Below are 24,003 nucleotides of genomic sequence, written 5' to 3' on the forward strand. Positions count from 1 at the left end.
GAAGGGAAACCAATTGAACAAACATGGAAGGAAAACTCTGTTTAGGCTCCATCATCATCCAACAAAACTGAAGGGTCAATCCCACTCATTTACAGAGAGACCAGGAGGGGAAGGTGTTGATAAGCAGGTAGGGACAAAGTGGTTGTCGCTGGAGAAATACAAAAATGACATCAGGAGGTGCATGCAATTCAGTTACAATGGAAGAGGGCAAACCCGGGTGTTTGACAAGTTCCTAGTTCCCATGATTCAGGTGGGATATTTCCGTTCTTCCTCTGTAAAGCCTGGTGGGGACACCCACCCCGCAGAATGGAGCATACAGGAGGCACTCACGTTCCCACATTTTTCCTTCTCTTTACTTAATTTGTCTTTAATATATTAACAGGCTAAAGAACGTAATTATAAGAAGCAAAGGTTATAGTATAAGATTGGCGGTTCTGTGGCATGGTACAGCAACTGAATGGTTAATTCAGTCCTTCTGCAAAATAAACTGTGTTTTCAAGCGTTTTGCTGCGCTCACACAAAGTAAATGCATTATACTGTAGTTGCTGACATATAAAGTGCATCTTTTAATGCCAGCGACATGGCCTTAAAACTGGCTTCATCTTGCCTAATGAAAGGAATAAAAAAATACTTCAAAAGAGTTGCTTAGATCCACACAAAATACCCATTATCTTATGCAGTGCTCCACCAGTGACTGTTAAGTATGTTATCTCCTCGGTGAAGCTACAGTAAGCTCATGCATTTTAATAAACAATTCTTGCTTGAACTTCCAAAATTCACCCTGCAATGCAGTGCAATTTGTGTATACACAGCATTCTGCGCCTATCCACTTATCAGTTCATTTTCACGACATTTTTAACTGCAGGGCTTGGCTTCCCAGATACAGATCAGACCTCGAAGAAGAGTGATTCCCTTCAGGGTTTTAGTCCTAGAGCACCATTCTGTACAAGAGAGCAGTTAAATTGGGGGAAATTAAGACAAAGCCTGGGGCAGGTGGTGCTTTGAGGTAAATAGGGTAAAGTAATTTGGAATTAGAAAGGCAAAAAGGTAGGATTAAATTATACAGAGAAACTAATGCTAGCTGGGGTACTTGAGGAGTTAGCATGAAGATTGGACCAAAGTAATCCAAGCCTGTATCTCCCTAGTTGGAGAAGAGACCTCAAATGATAGAGAGGTGTTCAATTTTAGTCAACAAACATTTATCGAATGCCTTCTCCTTATGAAGCACAGGATGAGGGAATATAGGGGGGAAAAGAAAGATGAAAAAAAGACTGAATAAAAGCTCTATGAGAGGAAGAAAAGCTAGGAGCAGTGAGGATTCAAAGGAGGAAGAGACAAAAACACAAGTGGTTTCAGGGAGGAAGGGGCTTTGTAGGATGAGAAGGATTATAATTGGTGGACAGTGGGGACTTTCCAGAAGGAGAGAGTGGTATCCTCAAAGGAACGGACGTGGGCGAGGCAGAAGACTTTTTGAGAGATTTCTTATCCAGTCTGGCTGGAGCATGATTATTGGAGACAAGCCTGGAAATGGCGTGGGACACTGGACAGGAAAGGCTTGCTTTCTAAGTGAGCCGACGGGAGAGGACTGACATTTCTGATCAGCTGAACGATGCTCTCCAAGTTAGTTTTTTTTTTAATTTTTTTTTTTTTTTTTTGCCGTACGCGGGCCTCTCACTGCTGTGGCCTCTCCCGCTGCGGAGCACAGGCTCCGGACGCGCAGGCCCAGCGGCCATGGCTCACGGGCCCAGCCGCTCCGCGGCATATGGGATCCTCCCAGACCGGGGCACGAACCCGTATCCCCTGCATCGGCAGGCGGACTCTCAACCACTGCGCCACCAGGGAGGCCCTCCAAGTTAGTTTTTCATTTGCTCTATCTGGATCTTATATCTCAGGTGGATTAGGAAGTGGGAGAAGAAATTGGAGACAAGGAGACTGGCTTAGAGTTTCTAATCCTGGTCCAGATGGGAGGTCAGGGCTTGATAAGGGACACAGCAGGGGGAATGGAAAGGATGGATGTTGGAGGGATGGCTTTGAAAGACATCAAGAGGGAGATATGGGAACTGGATGCTTCCTGGTCACTGTGCGCAGTAAGATCTTAACTATACTCCTGGCTTACAGGGTGGGGTGCTTCCTCTGTGTCAGGCCCTGTGCGCTACATGGTTTACGTACTTTCTCTCACTTAAACTGCACAGGAACTCTGAGGTCAGTGCTGTTGCTGAGGGAGAGGAGGGCATCAAAGATAACCAACAGAACTTCTGCTTCAAGAGACTGGTAGAAAGATGATGTCATTAGTACAAATAAGGAAGTCAGAGGATTTCGTTTGTGGTCTCTGGAGTCTGAAGTGTATGGAGCCATCTGGTGAATGAAGTTCTCCTGCCAGAGTGGTGTCTGGAGCCAGAGGAAAAATGAAAGAGCTTGGAGGGGTAGGTGAGGAAGGAGCAGAGATGAGGCGAAGAGAGACATGGTGATCTAGAAGGCCATGAAACAGAGGCGCTCTCTTCCAGACCTTGTGTAATCCGGAGCAGTGTGAAGAGAGGTCTCTTGGAGAGGATGGAGGAAGCATTGTCAAGGGAATTCCAGGTTTCTGCTAATTGCATGAGGTGGGGTGTGTTCAAGACCAGCTTAAACTCTTAGTTCCTTTGCTTATATCAGCAGGTGTTTCCAGCAGACCCCATGGAAGAAGTAGATCAAATGGGAGCACAGATGGGATGGGAAAGGCGGGCTTGATAGGGATGCAAGTCGGGAAAAGGCGGATTTAGCAAGGGGAGGAGGGTGATGGCAGGTGAGAGAGGATGAAACTCCTGGAAGCCGTGGGTGTGTGCCGGCCTGCCTTGGTGGCATCTGGAGTCCCAGAGCCATCATGGAGGGGATTGCCAGGGTAAGGAGAGAAGGAAAAAGGTCTTCTGAAAATTTGCTGTGAGGAACCCTTCTGGGTTCCCTCTGTCCTGTGAGAAGATGGTATTCTCAGCCAGCCAGTGAAGGTTCCTGGGCATACACGGCCCCACTCCTCTTTCTTTTTCCTTCCAAGTGATAATCAGCTCTTTAAGTTGCCAACCCTCAATTCTCTCTTCCTTCTCAAAGGTGTGGAAACTTAATCTGATCAGTTAATCCTGGTCCTGTGGTTATGGCATCACATCCTTGTGACCCAACTTTTTTTTTTTTAAACCATTCCCAACATCCCGTTCTTCCCTGTCTTTAGTCCCAGGCAGTGCTACCCAGGATAAGTCATGTTAAGTAATTTACAGTATTTTATCCCAAGCACTGAACAGATTCCCCCCTCCAAACTGAAAGCTATTATTTAAATAACTGCAGATGTCAGAATCTCAACCCACATGGGACTGAAAGCCGAGGGTTCAGGATTGTTATGACGTTTCTTTGTGCCCAAGTGCCATAGAACTCAGATGTCAGGTGTTGAAGAAGGAAAACACTTTTCTCCCCTTTTATAATATAATTACAGTGAGATGTGTATTCAGTGACAGATACCTTATTGCAAACCTCATTTTTTTTCCAAAATGTTACTGTTATGGATTGACTTGTGTTCCCCTACCACCATCCCCCAAAAGATATACTGAAGTCTTAACCCCCAGTACCCCCAATAAGGTCAGATGTGACCTTATTTGGAAGTAGGGTCTTTACAGATGTAACCAAGTCTAAGGTCATTAGGGTGGGTCCTAACCCAATATGACTGGTGTCCTTATAAAAGGGGGAAATTTTGACCCAGAGACAGACACACAGAGGGAGGACAGCGTAAAGACGCAATGAGAGAAAGGCCATGTGGGTAAAGTGATGCATCTACTAGCCAAGGAAGGCCGAGGATTGCCAGTGCACACCAGGAGCTGAAAGACACAAGGATGGACTCTTCCCTGAAGCTGTCAAAGAGAGCTTGGCCCCTGCAACACCTTGATCTGGGACCTCTAGCCTCCAGCACCGTGAGACAATACGTTTCTGTTGTTCTGAGCCACCCAGTTTTTGGCATAGCCAGCCCTCTGTTTCTAAGGCTTTAGATCCACAGTTGGTTGACTCCAAGGATGTGAAACCCAAGGATACAGGAGGCTGACTGTACTCATTGAACTACGTCATTTTATATAAGGGACTTGAGCATCTGTGGATTTGGGTATGCGGGGCACTCCTGGAACCAATCCCCTGCGGATACCTAGGGACGACTGTACTTTGTTAGAGCGGCCCTAGGAAACTAATATAGGTCCTAAAATAAAAATGTTCCAATGAGTGATATACACTACTGCTTCTAGACAGATGATCAATATTTTTCAAAAGTCAACTCAAGAGAACATGACCTCCAGAGGCATGTTAATTAATGCCCACCATGAATGTAATGCCAGACAGTTCACTGGAATAAGAAAGTCAGAGTGTCCCTTCATTCAACCTGCCCGAGGAAGAAAAAGGTCATTCTTTCATCTGTAGCTCTCTCTTTCTCCAGTTTTAAGGTCCATGGTTAGGGGAAAGTCCCAGTTCCTTAATTGAGTTTGTATTTGCATGGTTGAGAAACTCTTTACCTCCACACCCAGGCAGTGTGCATTAAGTATCTCAAAGCCCATCAAGGGATTGTTCTGGGTCCACAGACACATCCAGAGATGCCCTTAATGGACATTAGAAGTCATCTTGGCCTAATCCTTCACTGACAGATGGGGGCCCTGAGGCCCTAGATGACCAATGTGACTTGCCCAAGGTCTCATAGAACATTTCATAATACTTCTTCTGAGTTTTCAAGGTTGTTTGATTTTAATGTGAACTCAGCTGTGAGTTAAGGATGTGAAAATGAGAACTATTTGACGAATTAATTCATCACGCCCACTGCTTGGCTTTCTGACTGAGCTGGGGTCAGAGTTGAAAAGCAGCAGAACATTTTACATTGGGAAGGTCACAAAGGAAAAACAAACCCATTTGAAAGATGTGTTTACTTACCCTCAGGCAAACCTGATGGCACAGCCACTTTGGAAGACAGTTTGACAGTTTCTTAAAAAGTTAACTGTAAACTTGTCATATGGCCCAGTAATTACACCCTCAGATATCTACCCAAGAGAAATGAAAATATGTCCACACAACAACTTGCATACCAATGTTCATACAACATTATTCATAATAGTTAAAGAGGGAAACAACCCAAATGTCCATCAACTGGTCAATGGAAAAACAATATTTGATATATCCATATAACATAATACTGTTCAATAATAAAAAAAGAACGAAATAGTGATGCACGTGGCAACACAGATGGACCTCAGAAACATCATGCTAAGTACGAAGTGAAAGAAGCCAGACTCAAAAGACAACTTAATGTATGATTCCAGTTCTGTGAAATATCCAGGGGCTTCCTTGGTGGCACAGGGGTTAAGAATCCACCTGCCAATGCAGGGGACACGGGTTTGAGCCCTAGTCTGGGAAGATCCCACATGCCGTGGAGCAACTAAGCCCGTGTGCCGCAACTACTGAGCCTGCGCCGTAGAGCCTGCGAGCCACAACTACTGAGCCCACGTGTCACAGCTACTGAAGCCTGCACGCCTAGAGCCCATGCTCCTCAACAAGAGAAGCCACTGCAATGAGAAGCCCACGCACCGTAACGAGGAGTGGCCCCTGCCCGCCGCAACTAGAGAAAGCCCGTGTGCAACAACAAAGACCCAATGCAGCCTAAAAGAAAAAAAGAAAAAAAAAGAAATATCCAAAAAAGGCAACTTTTCAGAGACAGAAAGTAGATCTGTTGTTGCCTAGGGCTGGAGGTGGGAAAGGGGTTGGGGAGTGAGGATGAACTGTAAATGGCCATGGGGAGATCTTACTGAGATGATGAAAATGTTCTAAAACCAGATTGTGATGATTGAACAACTTGACAAGTTTACTAAAAATTATTGAATAGCACGCTAAAAATTGTTGCACTTTATCGTATATAAATTATACCTCAGTAAAGTTGTGTATAAAAAGAGAAAGATGGAATAGTATTCAGCCTTAAAAAGGAAGGAAATTCTGACACATGCTACAACATGGATAAACCTCGAGGGCATTATGCCTAATGAAGTAAACCAAGAGGACAATTGCTGTTTGACTTCACCTAGGTACCTAGAGCAGTCAAAGTCATAGGGACCGAAAGGAGAAGGGTGGTTGCCAGGGCTTTTGGGAAGGGGGAGTGGGGAATTATTGTTTAATGGATACAGTTTCAGTTTGGGAAGATGAAGTTCTGGAGATGGATGGTGGTGATGGTTGTACAACAATGTGAGTGTCCTTAATGCCATGGAATCGCACACTTAAAAAAAGTTAAAATGGTAAATTTTATGTTACATATATTTTATCACAATTAGAGAGATCACCCATGTCTCTGTGAGAGAACTGCCTGTGTGTGAAAGATGAAGCAGGTCTGAGAAATCTCACGTCTCTTTAGGTCAATGAGCCTTAGTCATTCAGAAGGCCATCAGGTTTAAACTCCTGTAGCAGATAGATGGATCCATAATTCTCTAACATCACAGAAACTCCAGGCTGATTGCTGCCTGATAAAAATCAGGTCAGGGTTGAGAAAACATCACATGCTTTACTGTGGTTCAACAGTTGCTTCCCCCTTGTCTTTCCCAAGGCAGCTTCGGGTTTGGTTTTACTAGGTCAGTAGGCTTCCCGAGTGTCCTGACCTCTGTGTTGTTGTTGATTTTGACAGGAAGCCTTCTGTGTAACCTGACCTCTGAGACCTAGTTATCAGTTGCCAAAACCCAGCCATAAGGATGTCATCCCATGGACCATATCTTAGAGGTTTTCACTTACAAAGGTAAGCCGGTGTTCTAAATCAAGTTTTCCTGAGGATTTTTTCAATGGTAGAATAAAAGGTTTCTATTTATCTAAAAAGAGCATGTCATTTGCCATCTGTTGTAAAGTTGTCTAAACCTGTTGAAAAACTGTTTCCTTTGCTTAGTCGCCCTTGAAGTGAGGTGGCCTTTTCTCTTTCCCTTCTTTTTTTTTTTTCCTTAGCTTTTCATAGAAAATATACCACAGGGCTTCCCTGGTGGCGCAGTGATTGCGAGTCCGCCTGCCGATGCAGGAGACACGGGTTCGTGTCCTGGTCCGGGAAGATCCCACATGCCATGGAGCGGCTGGGCCCATGAGCCATGGCCGCTGAGCCTGCACGTCCAGAGCCTGTGCTCCGCAATGGGAGAGACCACAGCAGTGAGAGGCCTGTGTACCGCAAAAAAAAAAAAAAAAAAAAGAAAGAAAAGAAAAAAAGAAAAAGGATCTCAAGACAATTTTTGGACACAGAGCATTTTACCAATAAACAGCCTTGGCCCTTTGCAGGAGTAAAATCCCATTTTAATACAGCACAAGGGACGCTGGAGAGAGGTCTTATTTCTCTCTGCGGTACACCACATGGTGAAACCAAAAAAAGACTTTAACTTGCTTTCTCCTTTCAGGTTTCTGAGTGCATGCACTCAGTTCAGAGACATACGTTGCTTGGTTTCTGCATGGGGTGGGGTGGGGTGACATGGGGGAGCAAATAAACCTCCCCTGTAGGAGGACCTGCAGGTACCCTGTAGCCTCCTTCAATTTCAGGTCCACGGTACATAACTGACACAGAGTATCTATCTATGCCAACCCCTGCACCTTCTACAAACACTGACTCTTATTAGTAAATTACCTCTTCCCAAGTCATAATGTCACAGAATTAGCATTCTCATTTTGCATCTCTGTCAAGTAGTAGGGGGAGGACTTGCCTAGGCAGACCAGTTAATAATCAAGTATAGAAGATGGGAGGGAAAAAAACACGATTAATTTGGTCTTCCGAATCCTCTGTATAAAACTCCCAGATAGTGTCGCATGCAATGTCACCAGTGCTGCACTTTGTGGAGTCGGGATGATCCGCACACTCCCGCCGGGTGCTGGCATATAATGATGGTGGCCGAGAGGCTCCTGGAGGGACCCTTGGTGGAGTATCCAGTGACCACAGAATGTAGCAGATTCAACAAGCTTTGCAGTGACCAGTGAATGGGGAAAGGGGGGCATCGTAGCTAGAAGAGAGAGCAAAAGCTTGAGCTAATTTACTGGAAAGCCCCAGGCCTTGTTAAGGAATCTTTATGATAATAGCTCTTTTGACTGGCCCTTCTGTTTTTTCCCTTTTAGAAGTAGCAATGGTGGTTGGCTGGGAAAGATGTGGAGAGAGCCGGGTAGGAGGGGGGTCAAAAGACACGTGACAGGGCTGATTAACAAGTAGGCTTTGTGAGCATTGGCCAGGGGACACCTGCAACTCTTGCAGACATGCCTGCCCAGTAGGGGTGGTTTGAATGAGAAAACAGCTTCCCAAAAGATGTAACACAAGAGCATAAAAGGAAAAGAAAACTGTGCATTTGTGAGATGAGGGAATTGTAGAGGTTTATATCTGATTCTCCTTTAAATAAACCTTTTACTTTCTAACACTCTCACCCGTAGGTCAGGGCTCACCAGATGACGAGAGAGAGGACTCATTACCAGGGCTCCAAGCTGGTGTTTGGCTCAAAAAGGAATTTGCTTTCAAACAGACATGTATTCACTAATCTCTTTTCTTAAAACAATAAATAAATAAAACAAACACAAAATCTCTTCCAACTCAGCTGACTAAGGCTGAGTGGGGATGACAACAGCATTCACTGGCGTGATCCCACAGAGCAAGTGTCCAGAATGAAAATAAATGTGACTCTTCCTACCAGGGCACAGTGGTGCTTTGTTTGTAATTCAGTTAAAGAACAGGCGTTACAATGCTCTTGTATGACAGAGGAGATAATAAAGAGAATAAAGAGATCTTTGGGGCTGAAATTCAGCTAAACCTGTGCTTGACAGATTGGAATCAGTAGCTGAAGAGAGCCAGAAGGGGACAGTCCTTGGTTTCCAAGGGGCTATACTTGGGGGAGGGAGGAGAAGCAAAAGAAAAAAATCCTCGAACCTTCCATGTTCAACCAGCTTAGCCCAGATGTATTCTAGGTGGTTGTTCCTCAAATTTTTTGACATTTTCCGTAGCTAATAGAGCCTTGATGAATATCAGTTGTGTGATCATATTGTGAGATATCAGTTCATCTTTCGGTCTGTCTATCGCTCGCTCTCTCCCTATTGAAATGCTAAGTCGCCGACTAAGGTCATCACGTTCAGTTGGTTTTAGCAGGACTTGGAAGGAATTAAGTGAGGTGTCATCCCTGTCACCTTTGGAAAAGCTTTCCTGACTGTGGGAGCTGAGCTGGATGTGTCCCTTCTTGGCATTTTCGCTGGCTTCAATTTCCTTGTCTCTAAAACATAATTGGTGATACCTTCCTCGGGAGGTTGTGGTTGTATTTTTTATTTTTTTTTTTTTTGCGGTACGTGGGCCTCACTGTTGTGGTCTCTCCCATTGTGGAGCACAGGCTCCGGACGTGCAGGCTCAGCGGCCATGGCTCACGGGCCCAGCCGCTCCGCGGCATGTGGGATAGTCCCGGACCGGGGCACGAACCCGTGTCCCCTGCATCGGCAGGCAGACTCTCAACCACTGCGCCACCAGGGAAGTCCCGGAAGGTTGTTTTGAAAATGAGTAAGCTAAGTTATGTAAATTGCCTAGTTCAGAACCTGGTGGCTTAGTCCATTCAGGCTGCTATAACTAAGTACCATAGATCAGTAACTTATAAGCGGAAAACATTTCTCACCGTTCTGGAATCTGGGAAGTTTGAGATCAAGACACTGGCAGATTCAGAGTCTGGTGATAGCTCACTTCCTGGGTCATAGAAGGCTGTCTTTTTGCAGTCTCCTCACATGGTGGAAGGGGTGAGGGAGCTCTCTGGGGGCTCTTCTATAAAGGCACGAATCCCATTCATGAGGGCTCCACCTTCATGACCTAATCATCCCCCAAAACCCTCCATCTCCTGGTACTATCACCTTGGGGGTTGGGTTTCAATACATGAATTTGGGGGGGACCCAAACAATCAGTCTATAGCACCTGGCATGCACTCTCAATAATTGATGGGCATTGTTAGAGCATGCATCAGAAAGCTAAATCCATTCATTTACTCAATTGGCGAGCTTCTTTTTTTTTTAAAGTAGAGGGAAGGATTATTTATTTATTTATTTATTTATTTATGGCTGTGCTGGGTCTTCGTTTCTGTGCGAGGGCTTTCTCTAGTTGCAGAAAGTGGGGGCCACTCCTCATCGCGGTGCGCGGGCCTCTCACTGTCGTGGCCTCTCTTGTTGCGGGGCACAGGCTCCAGATGCGCAGGTGCAGTAGTTGTGACTCACGGGCCTAGTTGTTCCGCGGCATGTGAGATCTTCCTGGACCAGGGCTTGAACCCGTGTCTCCTGCACTGGCAGGCAGATTCTCAACCACTGCGCCACCAGGGAAGCCCCGCTTTTTTTTTTTTTTTTTTTTTTGACGACACACCTTGTACTAGGCGCTAAGCAAGCCCCTGATGATAACAGCAATGAGCCAAACAGATATGCTTTCTGACTTTCTGAATCGGACAGTATAATGGAGGGGAGAGGGGTAAGCAGTGACAGAGCCAAACAGGACCATGCACTTTTGATGACAAATTGTGACAGGTGCTCTGAACGGACGGTGCTTTGTAGGGTCACAGTGCAGGAGAACTCCATCATCTAGGGAGTCAAAGAAGTCTTCCTTTTGAATGGAACTTTGTTGCCGAGTTTGCAAGGATAAGGGTTGACATGGAGGGTGGGACATGAGACAGAAGCAGGATGTGAGAAAGTATATCTGTTCTGTTGTGGTTTAATTTCATACTGTTGGAGGATCAGGAGATTTATTGGTGTGAACTTAGAAGACTAAATTCCTCCAGTGCCTTTTCTGGCATGAGTTGCTGTCCTCTGGTATCACAGGGATGTGTATGAAGGGAACACAGACAATGCAAAGGAGATGGTTTAGGGGTCTGCGGGGAAGACACCTGGCTGACAAATAGGAAGGAGCCAGTAGGATCGTGGAGTTAACACAAGGAACACCGGGCTGAGAGGCAGGAGAGTTAGATCTTGTCCCCAGCTAGCAGTTGTAGTTTACAGATGAGAAAACTGGGCTTCAAGAAGATTGTGTATTTACCCAGGATATACACCTGATAGGTGGTAAAACTTAGACTAAAATCCAGGCCTTTTTATTCCAGGTCTCTTGACTATACCACAAATGGAAGGATTTGAGAACATAATCGCTGAGGTCCCTTCCAGGTTTAAAGTTCAATAATATGAATGATCCCCATGGTGCTTCCTCAATAGTAAAGAGAAAAAAAAATGAAAAAGAAAGAAAAGGAGGAAAGGTAAGGTCAACAGGGATGGAAGGAAGGAAGGAGGGAAGGAAGGAAGGAGGGAAGGAAGGGAGGAAAGAAAGAAAGAGAGAAAAGAAAGAGAAAAGAGATGAAGACCCACAGAGACAAAGAAAAAAGAAAAAGAGAAAGGAAAAGAGAAAAGAAAAAAATCTTAAATTTTATCTATGATTTTTCTACTTTGGAATATGTCCACTTTAATCATTTATAGAGCCGTTAAAATCCACATCAGAGCACCTGCCAACTGAGTATTCTGTCTCCAGCCCACCGTCAGGGCACTCACTAGGATAGATGTGAGACTTCCCTGCCATATTATCATAATGTTTATTCCAGCCAATGCTTGATTATCTGTGCCAAACACAGGGCAAGCCATGGAGACACGAACCCCTGAGAGAGTTCAACACGGTTCTGAGTCATTAGCTCCATTATCCTCGCAGCTCCAAAAGAGGCCAAGCTGGAGGTTTCTGCTGAGCTTCATTGCCTTAACCTCTTCCATGCTATTGTGTTGAGCCTGTAGGTTCAGAAATGAGACATAACGCCAGGCAAAGAAACAAGTTACTTTGCACCCAGGGCAGACAACAAGTTAAGTCACCTGGCCGAAATTAGGGTCTCGAATGTAGGCAGTGCCTTGTCCTTTTATTTTTTACACCAGACCTCCTTTTGGCTACTCTAGGTATAAGGCAAATTTGCTTCTCCTCAAAGCCTTTTGGGCATTTCCTTTTTCCCTAAGCCATGGCGACCAGACACTGTTCTTCATGCCAGTGTCTGCTTCACTGCCCTCCCCATCACACACACAATTTTTCAGTTTACGCTTTTGTAAAAAATTTAGATGTGTTGCCAGTTAAACACAATATCAAAGGCCCCAAGTTGTTTATTTCTGTTTCTCTATTAGAAGAAAGGAATCATGATAAAAATTGTGCTTTGTGGTTCTAATGGAATTTAAATGTTTTTAAACAAAATGTTGGTAAGAGACACCTATCTCCTCCTCACCAAAACCCCTCACTTTATAAAACAAGTGTTTAAAAAAGTTGGATCTATTTTTTTCTGTGGAATAGAAGCTCAGGAGTGACATTGAAACTTGTTGTTAGTAATATATAGCAACAGCTCCCGGGCCCTCTGTGGTGTAGAAAGAGCAAGCTAATGACTAAAATTGAGATATTCTGACGTGATATAATACATACAAAAATAAATTGTCTCTAAAAACAGCGTATTAATAGCACTCTCGTTTTTAACCAAAGTTACTGTAAAACAGAAGGATCTTCTCAACACTTATCCCAAATTCCATTATTTAAGTATTTCCAAGGGCTGGAGGAATATCTAGAAATGTACAGACCAGAAAGTACAAGAGAGTCAAGAGAGAAAATAAGGTCAGTTCTTCCTGACACACAAACTACTTCAAAGGAAACTGGACATCTTTTAAGGAGCAAGGGACTGTCTTTTGGGGTCTAGGCCATCAGAAGACGGTTCTGTTCAGAAATGTTATCTGTGTGTCATGGAATCCCCAGTCTAAGATTTAACTCAAGACTGGCTACACTGGGTCATGTCATTGGAGAGTAACCTATGTTACTTTAGAAAAGATGGGTTTGTTTTTGGCCACGCAGCATGTGGGACCTTAGTTTCCCAACCAGGGATTGAACCCACACCCACTGCATTGGAAGCACAGAGTCTTAACCACTGGACCACCAGGGATGTCCCAAGATACTGTGTTTTAAGAAAAGACATGATTGCCCTTTGTGATGCTAACCCTCTGTTCAGGATACAGACACATCCCTAGTTCCTCTTAATGACCTATGATGTGTGTATAAACTGTGAGTTTGTAGTCACACTTTTGAATGTATATACATTTAGTCTGTATCTTTCAAGGTTATCAAGTTCAATAAGGTTTCCAACTACTTTGCAAAGTAATACTTTATTTTACTTTCTCCAAATGCTCTCATTTTCTATCTCCAAAAGGTGATCCTACGTCCCCTTTGGGCTCCAGGGAAGCTCTTCATATTCTTTCACTACTTCTGCAAGCTTTTTTAAAAAAATTAATTTATTTATTTAAAATTAAAATAAAATTATTTTCGCTTTGGCTGCGTTGGGTCTTCGTTGCTGCGCGCGGGCTTTCTCTAGTTGTGGCGAGCGGGGCTACTCTTCGTTGCGGTGCGCGGGCTTCTCATTGCGGTGGCTTCTCTTGTTGCAGAGCACAGGCTCTAGATGCGCAGGCTTCAGTAGTTGCAGCACGTGGGCCCAGTAGTTGTGGCGCTCGGACTCTAGAGCACAGGCTCAGTAGTTGTGGCGCACGGGCTTAGTTACTCTGCGGCATGTGGGATCTTCCTGGGCCAGGGCTCTAACCCGTGTCCCCTGCATTGGCAGGCGGATTCTTAACCACTGCGCCACCAGGGAAGCCGCTGGCAGGTGGATTCTTAACCACTGTGCCAGCAGGGAAGTCCAAGCTTTTTTTTTTTTTTTTTTTTGCGGTATGCGGGCCTCTCACTGTTGTGGCCTCCCCCGTTGCGGAGCACAGGCTCCGGACGCGCAGGCTCCGGACGCGCAGGCTCAGCGGCCATGGCCCACGGGCCCAGCCGCTCCGCGGCACATGGGATCCTCCCAGACCGGGGCACGAACCCGTATCCCCTGCATCGGCAGGCGGACTCTCAACCACTTGCGCCACCAGGGAGGCCCTAAGCTTTTTTTTTTTTTTTTTTTTTTAAATCTCTCTTGGTCTTGCCCTAAGTTTCAGTACACAAGTTCGTCCTAGACATGTCCCCTTAAATCTGTCATCATCGATGGAATGCATTTACCGTACCAATGAGTTTTTCCTTCCATATTTTCTATTCTAATCAGTTCTAATTGTTCTACCCAGACAGTTCTTTCATACCACCCTCCCCAGTCTAAATTCTGTTCATTCTCCAGAGTTCATCTTTAGGTCATTTCCCCCACTACCCCCACCGTGTCCTTTACCCTCTTAATCCAATCCACTCCAAACTCCAAACTACTCGACCATTTCTACTGGTCCCCTCGATGCCACCTCCAAGCCTCCGTTCATTGTTCTTAACCATTTTAGAGTTTTCTCTCTTGCTCTTGCCTTGACAGTGGGAGGCCAAAGGCCAGATATCCCAATTTAGACTTGTTCTGTAGGAGGGAGCTTTGCATCTAGCAATAGCCATACACTGCATTTTAGAGTCTTTAATGGTTTTTCCCTGTCAATCTTTGTCAAGAAAATATTTAGTCTGTCTTCTTGCTAAGTTTATTCCCCACCTGGATCACTTTTATTGCATCTGTACGCACAAGGACACACCTGTTATGACCGTGGAAGCTGGTTATCTCAATATGAAGCAGCAGGAAGGGGATTCAGTGGGTTATCATGCTGATAGATGAAGACTCTGCAGTCTTTAGAGCATCTACAGACGTCATGGAGGTGTTTGACTGAACATGTTATGGTATCTTTGGGTAAAAGAAGGGAAGTAAATTGTGCTGAATCTGAGCATATCTGGCTCCTGAAGCAGTCATTGCTCATTCTGAATTAACTCACTGGCCTTCTGGGTTTTATGTACTGTACAACCTCACAGGCTTGTCCTGCCACAGGCAGCATGATTGACCTTCAGGGTACTAATAAGGTCAGCATTTGCTGCCCTGGTCAAACCCACCACGTATACTTGGTTCTCATCACCACTTTTCCGAGCCAGGGACCTCATCTTTTCCTTATGCAGTTTCTATCGTCACAAGCTCAGGGTTAAGCCAACAACAAGGTGTTGTGTTATCAAAAAAAGTCAGTACAATCTTAGACTCATTCCAGCTTTGGGTGATGGCATCCTGGGCAGAGCTGACGTTCTAGCAGAGCCAAGAGTCTGGACACTGTTGATAAGAAACAGTTTAAAAGACTGGAAGCTGTATCACCCAGAAAAGAGGATGAGAGTGAGCAACGGGATTCTCTTTTTATCTATACGGGTTGGGAGGTAATGTGGAAGTGGGACTTTGTTCATATGAAAGCTAGGACTAGTGAGGTTAAATTATAGGGAAGCTCCATAAGTTTAAAAATGGAAGGGATTGCATTGTAACTGGTGAGCATGCTCCTAACACTAGTCAGATGTAAGGACTTGTGTTCAATGGTTAATCAAGATATGGAAGAGATGCCTGCATGACATGAAACTAAAGAGACGCAAATCAGCTCTAACTCCAGCCTTCTTTGAACCTGTGATGGTTTCCAATTCATTTATGTCTTTCAAGAGATGTAGTACCTGAAACAAGTAAGACTCCAGATTTCGTATGGATGAAAAAATTTTATGCAAGGGCAGGATTGGAAGGGGGGAATGGGCAGGGGGAAGGTTTGTCCAATATTAATCTTGATGGTTTTGTTCTAGTAGGTCTATCTTGAAAACAGCAGAGGTCACTCACAAGGCAATACTAATTTTGTTCCCTCCTTCACAACCAGTACACAGCTCAATACAGTCACCCCTTACTATTTATGGGGGATTGGTTCCAGGACCACCACGGATACCAAAATCCACAGATGCTCAAGTCTCTTATATAAAACCCGGTAGTACCATCAGGTCTCTGTATCTGCGGGTTCCGCATCTGTGAATTCAACCAGTCTTGGATTGAATTTCGACTATAAGTACACCAGGATTTCAGGAATTCTAAAACCTCTAAAAGTTTGAAAAATAATGTTTGGTTGCTTTTTCATGTCAATTTACAATGACTAGGAGTACCAAATAATTAGGCTTTGGGGGAATTATTCTTTGGAGAAAAAGTACCTTTTACTGAGTTGCTTTCATACATATATCACATTCAATCTCTAAAATAATTCTACAAGGTAAGCATTTTTATTCCAATTTTACAGTGGATGGAGTTGGGGAGGGCAAGCAACTTATTCAAGTTCACATGACCATAATGCTGCTGAGCTAGTCTTTGAATCTGGGCTTGTGTGATGCCACAGTCCTTTCACAGAATCCCATGGCTCTAATCATATATCCTGCATATTTTTGAAAGATGGAAGGCAATGTTTAGAGAAGCCTGTTACTTCTGAAAGACATGACTTGGCTTTACAAGGATGGAGGAGTATGTGCTTAGCAGGTGGGAACTCCAGCTTTGGCAATGCCCTAGCATGGGTCTGAATATCAGCTCTTCCCTCTAAATTGCTGAGTGCCCTTCAGCAAGTTCAATAACTTGTGTAGGTCTCTATCCTTATCTGAAAAATAGGCATGCTAACAGTATCTTCCTCATAGGGCTGTTTTTAATAGTAAATGAAATAATATATGGAAAGCACTTAACACAGTGTGGACATGGTAAGTTTTAGCCATTGTGAGGAGTATACGGTTGACCCTTGAATGATACAGGTTGGAACGACACTGGTCTACTTACATGTGAACTTTTTTCAATAAATATATTGGAAAAATTTTTGGAGATTTGCAACAACTTGAAAAAACTTGGAGATGAACCGTGTAGCCTAGAAATATCGGTAAATACAGTACAGTATTGTAATGTATTTTCTCTTCCTTATGAGGGATTTTCTTAACATTTCAAGATATAGTAGTTCTGTCACCCCCTCAAAGTTCCCTCGTGCCCCTTTGTGGTCAGCCCCATCCTGCCATTCCTGGCCCCTGGCAATCACTGACCTAATTTCTGTCCTTATAGTGTTGCCTTTTCCAGAAAACCATACTGGTGGAGTCATATAGTATGTCGCATTTTGAGTCTGGCTTCTTTCACGTAGCATAATGCTTTTGATACTCATCCATGTTGTTCCATGTAGTAGTATGTTTTTTTTAATGCTGAATAGTATTCCATTATATGGATATACCCCATTTGTTTACCCACTCATCAATTGACGGACATTTAGTTTCTTTCTGGGTTTTGGTGATTTTGAACAAACATTCATTTTGAAAGGGTTTTTTTTTTTTTTTTGAAAGTTGTCAACCTTGTTTTTTAGCAACTTACCATAACTTACTTATGTAGCAATTAGCAATTAGTACTTTTAGTTTGACTTGATATTAAGGAATTATCTTTTGCCTTTTCAACTGAAGTATTCGTTCTGAAATATGATGATAACTAGGGCAGGCTGGTCATGGGAACTTAGCACAGATGCTCCAATAGGTAGCCTTCTTCCTGTACGTGTCAGTCCAGGCCTGCGACTTTCCTCGTGGAGAAAAGAACGCCACTTCTTCTCTGTATCTGAACAGGCAAATATTCTGCTCGAGGAGGGGACTCAGAAGGTAGTGGTTGTAGCTGCCTGAGATCCAATAGTCGCCCTTTGCAATAAGGCTGTGATATAAATAATCATATGTGAATGGGTTTTTAGCTTTACTCATGGGAAATTGGGAGCCGAACTTTAGTTCTTCAGACTGTTCCATTTTGAAAGTTACCTATCTGAGCAGTAAGAAGAAAAGGGCATGTAAAGACATCAAAGTTCTAAGATAGGTGAGTGCTGATTTATTACTTAGTGTATTCACTGAAACTGGAATTGGTCTTTTAGATTCACTTGCCTCTGGCATCACAGTGCGGCAGCGTGCTGCAGTATCACATTGCAAAGCTATGGCTGTTGAAACTTCTCTCTCTCCCTCTCTAACACCTTTCTTTTCCCAGAAAAAGTGGGGGGGGGGGGAGGAGAAGATGAAGGAAGGAAAAGTGGGGGGTAAGGAGTGGAGAAGAAGGAAATAGAAACCCTGGGTAATTATATAGCACCTTTGATGTTAGAATCTCAAAAGTTGTTTTCAAAATCAACTCACTTAACACTACTTGACTGTCAGGATGGGGGAAACCAGGCAGGAACTGGAATGGGTTTTTGTAGAGAAACACAGTGCACTGGTGAATTTTATGTGTCGATTGGCTGGGCCATGGGGCACCCAGATATTTGGTCCAACCTTATTCTGGATGTTTCTGTGAAAGTGTTTTTTGGTGGAGATGAGCATTTAAATTAGTGAATTTGAGTAAAGCAGATTATTTCCATAATGGGAGTGGGCCTCATCTAGTCAGTTGAAGGCCTGCATAGAACAAAAACTTGAGCTCTGGAACAAGAGGGAATTCTGCCAGCCCACTGCCTTGGGACTTGAATTGCAATTCTTCGTTGGGTCTCTGGCCTGCCAGCCTATCCTGCAGATTTTGGACTTATCAAGTGTCCGCAATTACATGAATCAATTTCTTAAAATTTTTAAATAGTTATAGATAGATATAGATATAAATAGATACACACACATATCCTCTTGGTTCTGTTTCTCCAGAGAACCTTGACTAATTCACACAGCAAGTCAGTGGCAGAAGGAGAACAGCCATCTGGGTGGAGACAGGAGAGTCCAGTGGTTAATGGTAAAGGCCCTGGAGCCAATGAACTGCCTTCAAATTAAGGTTCTGCCGGTCATCAGCTGTTTGCTCAGTCTCCATATCTGGGGAGCAATTCTACCTACCTTATGAAAATGTGAAGGAGTAAGGGCCCTGGAAACCCAGCTGCAGTCACCGTTATAATTAATATCTGAGTCTTAGTGGCACCTATTTTCTAGGTCTGCTTCCACACTACAATGGCAGAATTGAGTAAGACCTGCAAAGCTGAAAATATTCACTCTCTGGCCCATGCTTGGAAAATGTTTGCTGACCTCTGAACTATGATATGGGAAAATCTGACAGTAATACTTCACAAGTAATTTGACTAGATAATGTTCTTTTTAATCAGAAACCACGTTCTTGCAAATCTGTCTTGAAGTTGGTCTCTTTGTATTAAACTTTAAAAAATTTTAGAGGCATCAAACAATCTTGCTAAGTCTCTGTGACACAGTTTATCATGTTTGAGCAGAAATTAGTCATCCTTATGTTTTCTTGAGTAGGCTCCTTCTGAATCTATTAAAATTGCCAATATCATGTGTAACAGCCTTCTCAAAGATCTTGTTTTTGATTAGTTTGGGAATTAGGAATTTGACCTAACCACCTTTGAGAAAAGGACAGAAATAATTACTTTAAAACTTGGAACATTTTCTGGGTTTGGGAGTGACAAGGTAGGGGATTTTGTTGGGATTATCTCATTTGAATTAGTGCCAGTCGAGGCATGCCAAGAACATTTCTCTTAAGAGCAAAAGGAAACATGTCTAGGGTGGCTGATATTTACTAAACGATGTATATGCTGTAGGCATAGATATGCATCCACACATATGTCACAAATACACACACTCACATGTATGCATTTCAGGCACACCAGTCTTCTTCCTGCTGAGATTTATTTTGTTATAATTGTTCTATTGCTTCCAAGAGACAGAGACAGCCCTGTCTTCATTCTGTGACTCTTACAGTCCTAGACTGACTACATTGGTGACCACAGTGGTGATTTCAGAATAGGTTGCATTCAGCCTTGCAAGTCCTCCTCAGCAACAATTTCCCATCACCCCTTTATCACCATTCTCACTTGTCTTTAAGTTAGTTTGCTGGGCAAATGTCCAAGCAGTGACTGGGAGAATGACTCACCGCGGGGAATGACATCATAAGGAAGACTCAGGGGGTGCTCATCCACCCAAGGTGGGTACCTGCACAAGCTGTGATGGGAACAGGGTGACAGGCGGGGATGGGGAAGACTATTTATCCTGACACAAGGGATACTTCCTGGCAGATGCGTTATCTGATTAGAATCTTAAAGGGTGAGTAATGACTATTGCCAAGAAAGTAAAGAGGAACAGAAGGGACGAGTTTGAGTCGAAGGGTACAAATGGTCAGAAGTCCCTAACAGTTACTCACTGGTCATCGGTTCTGCATCGCTTCCCCCTGTTTAAGTTCCTGCCTCCCCCTACTGCCCACTGCCACCCTGGATGTTTCCAGGGGAAGATGAATCAAGTCAACCCGGTAATTGAGGAAGTGCCTTCTGACCTCTGGTCTCTGTGAAACTCTAACTTCTCTCTGTTTCTTCCTCTGTAACAGCATCTCGCGGTAGGAAGCACCACCGTCAGTTCATTCCTGCACGGCTCGCCCTGGGTGGGGCGGGGTGTAGCTCTTCCACAGAACACTCTTTATCTGGATTAGATGAGAGGCTTGATCTGCCAGTGGTGCTGTTTAACCAAAGAACTGCCTTCAGGACTTTCCTTAGATAGTGAAACTATTGTTGACAAACCAAAACTGCATGCAGACTCACACCCACAGTTTATTCAAGCCAGGTAATACGCTAAGTGCATGGTGTAAGTAACAGTTTCTTTCTCGTCAGAAGTCGTGGGCTCAGATGTCAGTCTGGTGGTTTCATAAACATCTTCCATTAAGATTCATTGTCAGCCAAGTGTCTGCAGGATCTGATTTAAACGTGTGATAAAACACAGTGGGGCATGTGTAGTTTACGTGTACATGTAATTTACATGGATAATTTACATGTTTAATTCTTTCCTGAATTTTTTCCTCTACTGTTCACACACTTAGACATATCTCTTTCTTGAATTAGATAGTAAGTAAGAATTTTAATAAAGCACTCCCTGGATAAAATTTTAGAAAGTCTGCTGCTAACTTTGATGGTTGGGAGGTGGAACTGGTTATGTCAGTGTTGATATTTGCTGGTGGTCCTCATCTCGCCTACATAATCCGGTTTTGTGTAGGGATGTGAGCACTGCCTTACACAGTAATACGACACGAACCTTGATATTCAGCGCAATTTTAGAGCAAAAGCATGACACTAAGACCCTTCTGACAGGCTTCCACTTTGCCCTGTTCAGCATTACAATGGGGCCATTCTTTTTCCAAGATAGTCATTGAGACCAGCACTATCAGATTATGGCTTGATAGCTATTTATCACTTTGGTTTGATGTAAAAAGCAGGCATCCCTAATCACTCACAACTTTAAAAGGCCACAATGTTATCAGAGAAGAAAGTTTTAAAGAAATATTTTAAACATTATTTCACAAACTTTCTAAACCCTTAAAGAAATCTGGCTTTCCATGCAAATATTTAAATAATACATGAAGCTGTTAAATTTGATCACTTTTTAAATTCCCTTCTGTTTTATGTATGTAATGTGGAGAGGGCCAGGGAACAGAAGGAAGTTCACTGCTCCTTCTAGGATTTAATCACAAATACCTTGTTTTTTACTTCTGGGGAATACTGTAAAGGGAAGTTGGGATATGATAAGAAAGGCTTGGTTGATTGGATTATATCTGATGCATTTGTCAATTGATTTAAATGATCAGATTTCAGAAGTACCTAGGACAGAGGAAGCAATCTCCTGAAAGTGATAGCCCAGTGCTGGGTGACGGAGGGGATTGCACAGAGAGGACTTCTCCTTCCCCCATCTGAGTAACAGATGTTCTGTGTTCCCATCACAAGCGTCTTTTGCACAGCCCTAGTCTGATATTCATATCATGAGGTTTCGCGATCTGCCCGTTCCATTCATCTGTTTCTTCTAGACTGTGAGCTCCTTGATACCAAGCATGTGTTCTTTATACTGTTTTCCTAAATCCTGGGCAGAGTAGATGCTCAGTGAGCATTTTGGAAGGAAGGAAGGAAGATAGAGAGGAAATGAGGGATAGAGGAAGGAAGGGAGAGAGGAAGGAAGAGGCAAAAGTTTACATATAATGTTTACAAAGATACTCAGCAAAGTAGAACATGTACTTAGTTTGATGAGTCATTTGATTAATAACGAAGTACGATTTATTTAAGATTCAAATACAAGTTATAATTTAACGGGTACTCTGGGCCTGACGTAATGAAAAATAAGTGCAATACATTTTAAAAGGCTTTCAAGTCTTAAGTATAAACTAAACAGATGAGATTTTTCAACCTTAAGAATTACCTGGGATATTAGCTTTGGAAAGTGTAAAAGGCAAAAAGAGGGAAATTGCTGAAATGAAGTCAGGGGGATTATTTGCATAAATATGTACAGTCACTATAAACTTCCAAAGGAATTTAAAATCACAGTATAAACTTCCAAAGGAATAAAAAGGAATTGCTAAAAGAAAGCAGCTTTACTTATTGTCTGTATGTATTAAACCAAAATATTTTAGTAAGTCTTACTGTTAAGTGGTTGATTTAATTCTTTGTAAATAAAGTTATTTTTTTAAAACCTGGATAATGTAAATATGTTGGTTAATCATTGGAGAACTCCCAGTCTTCTTCTTTGTTCCACTTCTTAAACAACCAGAAGATTGTAAATCCTTGAAGTTTCCTTGGAGTTATCTTAGGTAAAGTCCAAAGTTTAAGGTAGTGTTCCATAAAGCATAAATCTCACCACCAAAGTCCCTAAATCTCACCACCAAAGTCCCCTAAAGCAGAGAAGGATCAAAGGACACTCAGCATTCTAGGTTAGTCCTTACTTAGCCTGCCTTCAACCTGTTTCTTTAAAGATTCATCATACTTGGCATTTCACCCATGACCTATCCAGCTTTTCTTTAAAATATACTTTTTTCTTATCTTAGAATAGTTTTCCTTATTTATTTATTTATTTTAAAATATTTATTTATTTATTTGGCTGCATCAGGTCTTAGCTGCAGTGCATGGGCTTCTCTCTAGTTGTGGTGTGCTGGCTCCAGAGCACATGGGCTTAGTTGCCCTGTGGCATGTGGGATCTCAGTTCCCTGACCAGGGATCGAACCCGCGTCTCCTGTGTTGGAAGGTGGATTCTTAACCGCTGGACCACCAGGGAAGTCCCCTAGAACAGTTTTATATTTATAGAAAAATCACAACAATAGTACAGAGAGTTCCCGTACACTCTGTACCCAGTTTCCCCTATTAGTAGCATCTTACATTAGTAAGTTACATTTGTTACAATTAATGAACCAGTATTGACACATTCTTATTAACTAAAGCTATAGTTTACTCAGATTTCCTTAGTTTTAGCCTCATATTCTTTTTCTGTTCCAGGATCCTGTCCTGGGTACCACCTTTCCTTTTGCTGTCACATTTTCTTGGATTCCCCTTGGCTGTAACAGTTATTCAGACTTGCCTTGTCTTTGACGAACTTGACAGTTTTGAGGACTAGTGGTTAGGTATTTTGTAGAATGTCTCACAGTTGGGATGTTTTTCTCATGATTAGATTACAGGGTTTTGGAAGGAAGACCCCAGATGAAGGGCACCTCTCCGTACATCAAATCAAGAGAACATACTACCAATGTGACCTATCACTGTTGATGTTGACCTTGAGCTCCTGGCTGAGATAGTGGTATCCGTCAGTTTTCTCCACTGCAGAGTTAACTCTTTTTCTCCTGCTTCCAAACTGTCCTCTTTGGAAGGAAGTCCCTAGGCACAACCCACACTTAAGAAGTGGACAGTTATCTTCCACCTCTTGGAGGGCAGAGTACAGAAATTATTTGGAATTTTTCTGCACAGCCAATTTGTCTCTTCTCCGTTTATTTATTTATTCAATCATTTATTTATATACACATTATGGGTATTTATTTTTACTTTTGGTTGTAATCCAATTCTACTTTATTTTCTTGCGCAGATTGTTCCAATTTTGGCCATTAGGAGCTCTTTTAGTTGGCTTCTGTGTCCCTTTGACATATGTCTATCATTATGGGGTTTTCTTTTTATCACTTTTTAAAAAAAACCTTCCGGCACAACAAGATACTTCAGACTCATCTTTGGTGTTTCCTGCCCCAGCCCTAGAATCAACCATGTCTCCAAGGAGTCCTAGTTCCTTTTACTGGAGGATGCTATAAGAAACCAAGGTTTGAGGCCTAGTTATTCTTGGTGTCATTGCTTCTAGGTCCTCTCAGCTGACAGAGAAAGGAAATTCATGTGGGTATATTAACTTGTATTTATATGTGTGTCTATAAATATTTGTATATGTAACCAAATATTTGTATATGTAGCCATACAGACATATCTATACCTCTA

Source organism: Mesoplodon densirostris, chromosome 20 (assembly GCF_025265405.1).
Source record: "Mesoplodon densirostris isolate mMesDen1 chromosome 20, mMesDen1 primary haplotype, whole genome shotgun sequence".
Lineage (NCBI taxonomy): Eukaryota > Metazoa > Chordata > Mammalia > Artiodactyla > Ziphiidae > Mesoplodon > Mesoplodon densirostris.